Here is an 8985-nt window from a genome sequence, read left to right as displayed (position 1 = left end):
ATAACAAATGTAGTCAAAAAGGGTCGTAAATTGATGATGTGGCTTTGAATGGTGCATTTTGAACAAAGAAAAACTATGGAGTTCAAATAAGTTCAAAAAAATTGAAATCCCTTTGTAACAGACGAGTTTCCGTACGAAACCCTGATACTTCGAAAGAGATTGTCCGTTTTGTACACGAAGTGCATCCAGTTTTTACCGTAACCCTCTCTACTTTCTCGCACATGCTATGTGGCTGAAATGATGATACCATTCCAACTTGGAACCTTTTCAGAGTTCATTTCAAATGCTTTTCAATTTCATGGTCTTATAGCTCAAAATAATCAGTAAATGCATTAAATATAACAAATATAGTCAGAAAGGGTTGTAAATTGATGATGTGGCTTTGAATGGTGCATTTTGAACACAGAAAAACTATGGAGTTCAAATAAGTTCAAAAAATGAAATCCCTTTGTAACAGACGAGTTTCCGTATGAAACCTTGATACTTCGAAAGAGATTGTCCGTTTTGGACACGAAGTGCATCCAGTTTTTGCCGAACCATCTCTACTTTCTCGCACATGATATGTGGGTGAAATGATGATACCATGCCAACTTGGAACCTTTTCAGAGTTCATTTCAAATGCTTTTCAATTTCATGGTCTTATAGCTCAAAATAATCAGTAAGTGCATGAAAAGTAACAAATGTAGTCAGAAAGGGTTGTAAATTGATGATGTGGCTTTGAATGGTGCATTTTGAACACATAAAAATTATGCAGTTCAAATAAGTTAAAAAAATGAAATCCCTTTGTAACAGACGAGTTTCCGTATAAACCCTGATACATCGAAAGAGATTGTCCATTTTGTACACGAAGTGCATCCAGTTTTTACCGTAACCCTCTCTGCTTTCTCGCACATGCTATGTGGGCGAAATGATGATACCATGCAAACTTGGAACCTTTTCAGAGTTCATTTCAAATGCTTTTCAATTTCAAGGTCTTATAGCACAAAATAATCAGTAAATGCATGAAAAATAACAAATGTAGTCAGAAAGGGTTGTAAATTGATGATGTGGCTTTGAATGGTGCATTTTGAACATAGAAAAACTATGGACTTCAAATAAGTTAAAAAAATTGAAATCCCTTTGCAGACGAGTTTCCGTATGAAACCTTGATACTTCGAAAGAGATTGTGCGTTTTGTACACGAAGTGCATCCAATTTTTAACGTAACCCTCTCTACTTTCTCGCACATGCTATGTGGGTGAAATGATGATACCATGCCAACTTGGAACCTTTTCAGAGTTCATTTCAAATGCTTTTCAATTTCATGGTCTTATAGCTCAAAATAATCAGTAAATGCATGAAAAATAACAAATGTAGTGAGAAAGGGTTGTAAATTGATGATGTGGCTTTGAATGGTGAATTTTGAACATAGAAAAACTATGGAGTTCAAATAAGTTCAAAAAAATGAAATCCCTTTGTAACACACGAGTTTCCGTATGAAACCCTGATAAGTCGAAAGAGATTGTCCGTTTTGTACACGAAGTGCATCCAGTTTTTGCCGTAACCCTCTCTACTTTCTCGCACATGGTATGTGGGTGAAATGATGATACCATGCTAACTTGGAACCTTTTCAGAGTTCATTTCAAATGCTTTTCAATTTCATGGTCTTATAGCTCAAAATAATCAGTAAATGCATGAAAAATAACAAATGTAGTCAGAAAGGGTTGTAAATTGATTATGTGGCTTTGAATGGTGCATTTTGAACACAGAAAAACTATGGAGTTCAAATAAGTTCAAAAAAAATTGAAATCCCTTTGGAACAGACAAGTTTCCGTACGAAACCCTGATATTTTGAAAGAGATTGTCGGTTTTGTACACGAAGTGCATCCAGATTTTGCTGTAACCCTCTCTACTTTCTCACACATGCTATGTGGGTGAAATGATGATACCATGCCAACTTGGAACCTTTTCAGAGTTCATTTCAAATGCTTTTCAATTTCATGGTCTTATAGCTCAAAATAATCAGTAAATGCATGAAAAATAATAAATGTAGTCAGAAAGGGTCGTAAATTGATGATGTGGCTTTGAATGCTGCATTTTGAACACAGAAAAACTATGGAGTTCAAATTAGTTCAAAAAAAATTAAAATCCCTTTGTAACAGACGAGTTTCCGTACGAAACCCTGATACTTCGAAAGAGATTGTCCGTTTTGTACACGAAGTGCATCCAGTTTTTGTTGTAACCCCCTCTACTTTCTCGCACATGCTATGTGGGCGAAATGACGATACCATTCCAACTTGGAACCTTTTCTGAGTTCATTTCAAATGCTTTCCAATTTCATGGTCTTAGAGCTCAAAATAATCAGTAAATGCATGAAAAATAACAAATGTAGTCAGAAAGGGTTGTAAATTGATGATGTGGCTTTGAATGGTGCATTTCGAACACGGAAAAACTATGGAGTTCAAATAAGTTCAAAAACTGAAATCCCTTTGTAACAGCCAAGTTTCCGTATGAAACCCTGATACTTCGAAAGAGATTGTCCGTTTTGTACATGAAGTCCATCCAGTTTTTGCCCTAACCCTCTCTACTTTCTCGCACATGCTATGTGGGTGAAATGATGATACCATGCCAACTTGGAACCTTTTCAGAGTTCATTTCAAATGCTTTTCAATTTCATGGTCTTATAGCTCAAAATAATCAATAAATGCATGAAACATAACAAATGTAGTCATAAAGGGTTGTAAGTTGATGATGTGGCTTTGAATGGTGCATTTGAACAAAGAAAAACTATGGAGTTCAAATAAGTTCAAAAAAATGAAATTCCTTTGTAAAACACGAGTTTACGTATGAAACCCTGATACATCGAAAGAGATTGTTTGTTTTGTACACGAAGTGCATCCAGTTTTTGCCGTTACCCTCTCTACTTTCTCGCACATGCTATGTGGGTGAAATGATGATACGATGCCAACTTGGAACCTTTTCAGAGTTCATTTCAAATGCTTTTCAATTTCATGGTCTTATAGCTCAAAATAATCAGTAAATGCATGAAAAATAACAAATATAGTCAGAAATGATTGTAAATTGATGATGTGGCTTTGAATGGTGCATTTTGAACACAGAAAAACTATGGAGTTCAAATAACTTCAATAAAAAATGAAATCCCTTTGTTACAGACGACTTTCCGTATGAAACCCTGATACTTCGAAAGAGATTGTCCGTTTTGTACACGAAGTGCATCCAGTTTTTGCCGTAACCCTCTCTACTTTCTCGCACATGCTATGTGGGTGAAATGATGATACCATGCCAACTTGTAACCTTTTCAGAGTTCATTTCAAATGCTTTTCAATTTCATGGTGTTATAGCTCAAAATAATCAGTAAATGCATGAAAAATAACAAATGTAGTCAGAAAGGGTAGTAAATTTATGATGTGGCTTTGAATGGTGCATTTTGAACATAGAAAAACTATAGAGTTCAAATAAGTTCAAAAAAATGAAATCCCTTTGTACAGACGAGTTTCCGTATGAAACCCTGATAACTCGAAAGAGATTGTCCGTTTTGTACACGAAATGCATCCAGTTTTTGCCGTAACCCTCTCTACTTTCTCGCACATGCGATGTGGGTGAAATGATGACACTACTAGGGAAAAGCCTATACATAGAATCTTACCAGCAGTGCTCCTCAAAATACCAGGCTACTGCTATTTAGCAGCAGCGCGTGTTATCAAAACGCGCTACTGACAGGAAATTAGCAGTAGAGCGTCCACCGCAAACCACGCTACTGCTATAATTGCCATGACCTCGCCCACCCGCTACTTATAGTAGTAGCGCACTATACTGAACAGCGCTACTGCTATAGAAGTTAGCAGCAACGCGCTTCTAGGAAAACCACTACTGCTAAGATCAGCCCACAAGTTTAGTCCCACCTTGCTCTGTGAACAGGGTGTTTACCACCTTAAATATGTTATTTCTGAAACTACCAGAACTAGTTGGTCTTCACTGAACTCTATGTGTAAAATTTGTGGCCGCAATATGAGTCCTCTCCGGTTCCTACCGGAGAGGACTCATATTGACAATTCAGATTATACACAAAAAGATCATTGATGGCCAATGTATTTTTGCATGGACGTGTTTTTTGTATAGTTACACTTAGCAGTAGCGGTTTATACGCAAAGCGCTACTGCTATTCAGATTAGCTATAGCGCATTTTGGCAAACGCGCTACAACTATCCCTACCTTATCCCCACGCGCACGACCGTCCCTCACTCACACTCTTACTCTCGCCCGCGTAACCGTCGTCGTGCGTCGCCGCCGCCGCCACCTTCGTCCGTCCGCCGCCGAGGTACTCCTCTCCTTCTGTCCCTCCTCCCTCCTCCTCGCACATCCTCCCTCTGCCTGCGGCCGCCCCTCCCTCCTCCGCCGCCGCCCTCCTCCCTCCGCCTGCGGCCGCCCCTCCTCCCTCTTCCGCCGACAGCCCTCCTCCCACCGCCCTCGACCTCGCCGCCCCTAGCTACCTCTCCGTCGCCCCCACCCCCTGCCACTAGTTAGTACTAGATTTAGTAGTAGTAGATGTTAATTTAGGGTTCATAGCTAGTACTAGATGTTGCTTAGTTAGTACTAGATTTTTAGTAGTAGTAGATGTTAATTACTAGTTAACTAGGGCAGTATGATTAATAGTAGTTGTAGTTGAAATACTTTAGTTGTAGTTGAACTAGTTTAGTAAGTAAATTAATAAACTAGTTGAACTAGTTGAATTAATAGAAGTAATGTATTTTTAGTAAGATAATTAATATAATTAGTTGAACTACTTTATTTTTAGAAAGAACTAGTTTTTTTTTCTATTTATAGTAAGTTTATATTTAGTAAGAACTAGTTGAATTAATAAAACTAGTTGAACATGTCATATTTGTTGTTATTTTATAGTTTAAGCAATTATTCGGGATGTATTAGTGATAACTTATATGGTTTCAGGTGACCACCGTCGTGCCCGTCACCGACCCCCTCCGACATCCCCGCCATCGTCCCAGTCACTGACCCCCTCCGACATCGAGGTGAGACCAAACAAATATCCTTGTATATCTTGTGTTGTTGCTCAAATAGGATATGTGATTGTCCAAGTGGCCGTTCATGTTCAGTTTACATCTCCGAGTGGCCTATGTTTTGCCGGAGTGTTGATTAATTTCCGTTCCAGAAAATTTCAGGCGCTTGATATGTCCTTTTTTAGCAAAGGTCATGCCGGATTTTTTCGTGAATTCTGGCATGACTTGTGCTAGAATATGTACAAGTTTAATCTTTGAATTATGAACGTAGGAAATGTCGTACTCGGACGACGATAGTCTCCCGGGGGAGTGTAGCTGGTGCCACGACGATCGAGGTATGTGCGACAGGTTCGTTCAGCTGGACGAAGATCGACGCTTCAGCATTAAGCTCGAGGAGACCTTCGATTGTGAAATGATACGCAACAACGACAAGTGTTTTTTCGTAATTAAGCATGACTTCAACTATTTCAACATCTAATTTTCATATTTTACAATTCGAGTAGCTTATCCCATGCCATGCAAGACGCTATGTCTTGGAGAGGATGGCTTTTGAAGACCATGAAAATTTTGAAACAAAGAAAATACACCTAAGGACCCATCATGATATGGATTTTGAAGTAAATCTATGCAATGCTTAGAGCGTAACCCATTTTGGTTGCCAAAATTGGGAATCACTTTGCAAAATGTATGGTTTTTATGAGGGTATGATTGTCACCATGGATCTTGGTGATCCTGACATCGAGCAAGACAATATGGACATTTGGGTCCTTGTTGATACACTTCTGATTGTACCGCTATGTGATTTTCTCAAACATAGTTATTAACTAATTTATATTGTTTATTTCAAAATAGTTAATAGCTTATTTCCATTGACAACTTATTTTGATTCTTCAAAGACTATGCGGAAGATGGTAGATAAAACCCACTACACCGATGGCACCGAATTAACGTATAAGGAGAAAAATCATCTGACCGCATTTTGTACTCTTCTTGAGAATTACAATAACTATTATCGAACTCCTCCAAATTACGGTGAATACGTGCCACTAGTGCATGTGTTGAACCACGGTAACTTCTCTGGAGTTACCCTGGTAAGATTTTTTACTATTATGACATCCGTGCATCTTTTGCATACTTCTAAGAGTAGTACATCATTGCTAACTACGAAGTTATTATTATGTTTTTCAACAGAAACTCCCAATGGATTGTGTGCCTCATCTGATGTCTCTGCATGGTCGCCTCTCAGTTCTGAACATACTGCCAGGTAAATCTACGGAGCTCACCTGTGCATATCGGATTTCTAAAACCCATGAACACATGTTCATCAAAGAATGGAAGAAATGTATGGACATTCGCAAGGAGGTTCTTGGAAGTAACATTCGGCGAAAGGCAAGAATTGGAGACAGGGTAATCTCCATTCTCCATAATGGAGAGTCAGGGGCTATCTTGTTTTTTGCTATTTTACCTTAGAAAATGTAATAGGTCTTAATCGAATGTAATAGGTCCTATGAGGTACAATATGTTTATTATGTGGTAATGTGTTAGAGTTGATAATGAGGAGTACTTGTGATTACGACTAGTGACCAATTTGCTATGTGATGTCATTGATGAAAATGATGATCTTGAGGAGGTGTTATATGACAATGATGTATTATGATGATAAGTTGTTAATGATATGATGATGATGATGATATTATTATATCATTGGGTGAAAGAACCACGGATTAGTTTCAAGTGGATGGACATCCACTTGAAACTAGTCCACGGTTCTTTCACCCCGTGATGTAATAAGTCATTATGATGTAAAAACAATCTCTAAATTCCTGTTGTATGAAAACTTGTGTAAAGGTGTATGAATACAACATGAAATAAAAAAGAAATAAAATACTAAATAATAGTAGTAGCGCGGGAAAGGAGAAGCGCTACTACTAATTACCAGTAGCGCTGTTCTGAAGAAGCGCTACTACTAAGTCAATTTAGCAGTAGCGTGGATCCAGCCGCGCTATTGCTAAGCATTAGCTGTAGCGCCTTATCAGTAGCGCTCCTACCTGCGCTACTGATAGGCCTAAAACCCGCGCTGTTACTAGGCTTTTCCCTATTAGTGTGACACCATGCCAACTTGGAACCTTTTCAGAGTTCATTTCAAATGCTTTTCAATTTCATGGTCTTATAGCTCAGAATAATCAGTAAATGCATGAAAAATAACAAATGTAGTCAGAAAGGGTTGTAAATTGATGATGTGGCTTTGAACGGTGCATTTTTAACACATAAAAACTATGGAGTTCAAATAAGTTCAATAAAAAATGAAATCCCTTTGTAACAGACGAGTTTCCGTATGAAACCCTGATACTTCGAAAGAGATTGTCCGTTTTGTACACGAAGTGCATCCAGTTTTTGTCGTAATCCTCTTTACTTTCTCGCACATGCTGTGTGGGTAAAATGATGATACCATGCCAACTTGGAACCTTTTCAGAGTTAATTTCAAATGCTTTTCAATTTCATGGTCTTATAGCTCAAAATAATCAGTAAATGCACGAAAAATAACAAATGTAGTAAGAAAGGGTTGTAAATTGATGATGTGGCTTTGAATGGTGCATTTTGAACACAGAAAGACTATGTAGTTCAAATAAGTTCAAAAAAAATGAAACCCCTTTTTAACAGATGAGTTTCCGCATGAAACCCTGATACTTCGAAAGAGTTTGTCCGTTTTGTACATGAAGTGCATCCAGTTTTTGCCGTAACCCTCTCTACTTTCTCGCACATGCTGTGTGGGTGAAATGATGATACCATGCCAACTTGGAACCTTTTCATAGTTCATTTCAAATGCTTTGCAATTTCATGGTCTTATAGCTCAAAATAATCAGTAAATGCATGAAAAATAACAAATGAAGTCAGAAAGGGTTGTACATTTATGATGTGGCTTTGAATGGTTCATTTTGAACACAGAAAAACTATGGAGTTCAAATAAGTTAAAAAAAATGAAATCCCTTTGTAACAGACGAGTTTCCGTATGGAACCCTAATACTTCGAAAGAGATTGTCCGTTTTGTATACGAAGTGCATCTAGTTTTTGCCGTAACCCTATCTACTTTCTCGCACATAATATGTGGGTGAAATGATGATACCATGCCAACTTGGAACCTTTTCAGAGTTCATTTCAATTGCTTTTCAAATTCATGGTCTTATAGCTCAAAATAATTAGTAAATGCATGAAAAATAATAAATGAAGTCAGAAAGAGTTGTAAATTGATGATGTGGCTTTGAATGGTGCATTTTGAACACATAAAAACTATGGAGTTCAAATAAGTTCAAAAAATGAAATCCCTTTGTAACAGACGAGTTTCCATATGAAACCCTGATACTTCGAAAGAGATTGTCCGTTTTATACACAAAGTGCATCCAATTTTAGCCGTAACCCTCTCTAGTTTCTCGCACATGCTATGTGGGTGAAATGATGATACCATGCCAACTTGGAACCTTTTCAGAATTCATTTCAAATGCTTTTCAATTTAATGGTCTTATAGCTCAAAATAATCAGTGAATGCATGAAAAATAGCAAATGAAGTCAGAAAGGGTTGTAAATTGATGATGTGGCTTTGAATGGTGCATTTTGAATTTATGCAACTAAAATTATCAAAGTATTTTCTATTCAAAACATGAAAAGCAGAGGAAGTATCATAAAGAACTTTTTGTTAGAAACTTTAGTAGCAAAAAGAATTTTCATAAAGATTTTTTGATAGAAACTAAAATAACAAAATCTATTTTTGTATAATGATAAAACACAGTAATATTAAATAGCAAGAAAAAGAATCACTCAAAATATATTTTTATAGTGAAGTTATTCACAAACTAGTGATTCACACAAATTTCAAAGAATTAAAATTTAAACTATTCAAATTTGGAAACTAATGCAGTAACAGAAAGATTATAATTATTCTGAGCTAAAAGCAAAAAGAATAAAAAAATAAAGCA

Source organism: Triticum dicoccoides, chromosome 3B (genome assembly GCF_002162155.2).
Source record: "Triticum dicoccoides isolate Atlit2015 ecotype Zavitan chromosome 3B, WEW_v2.0, whole genome shotgun sequence".
NCBI classification, from domain to species: domain Eukaryota; kingdom Viridiplantae; phylum Streptophyta; class Magnoliopsida; order Poales; family Poaceae; genus Triticum; species Triticum dicoccoides.
This window is presented reverse-complemented; position numbering follows the sequence as displayed.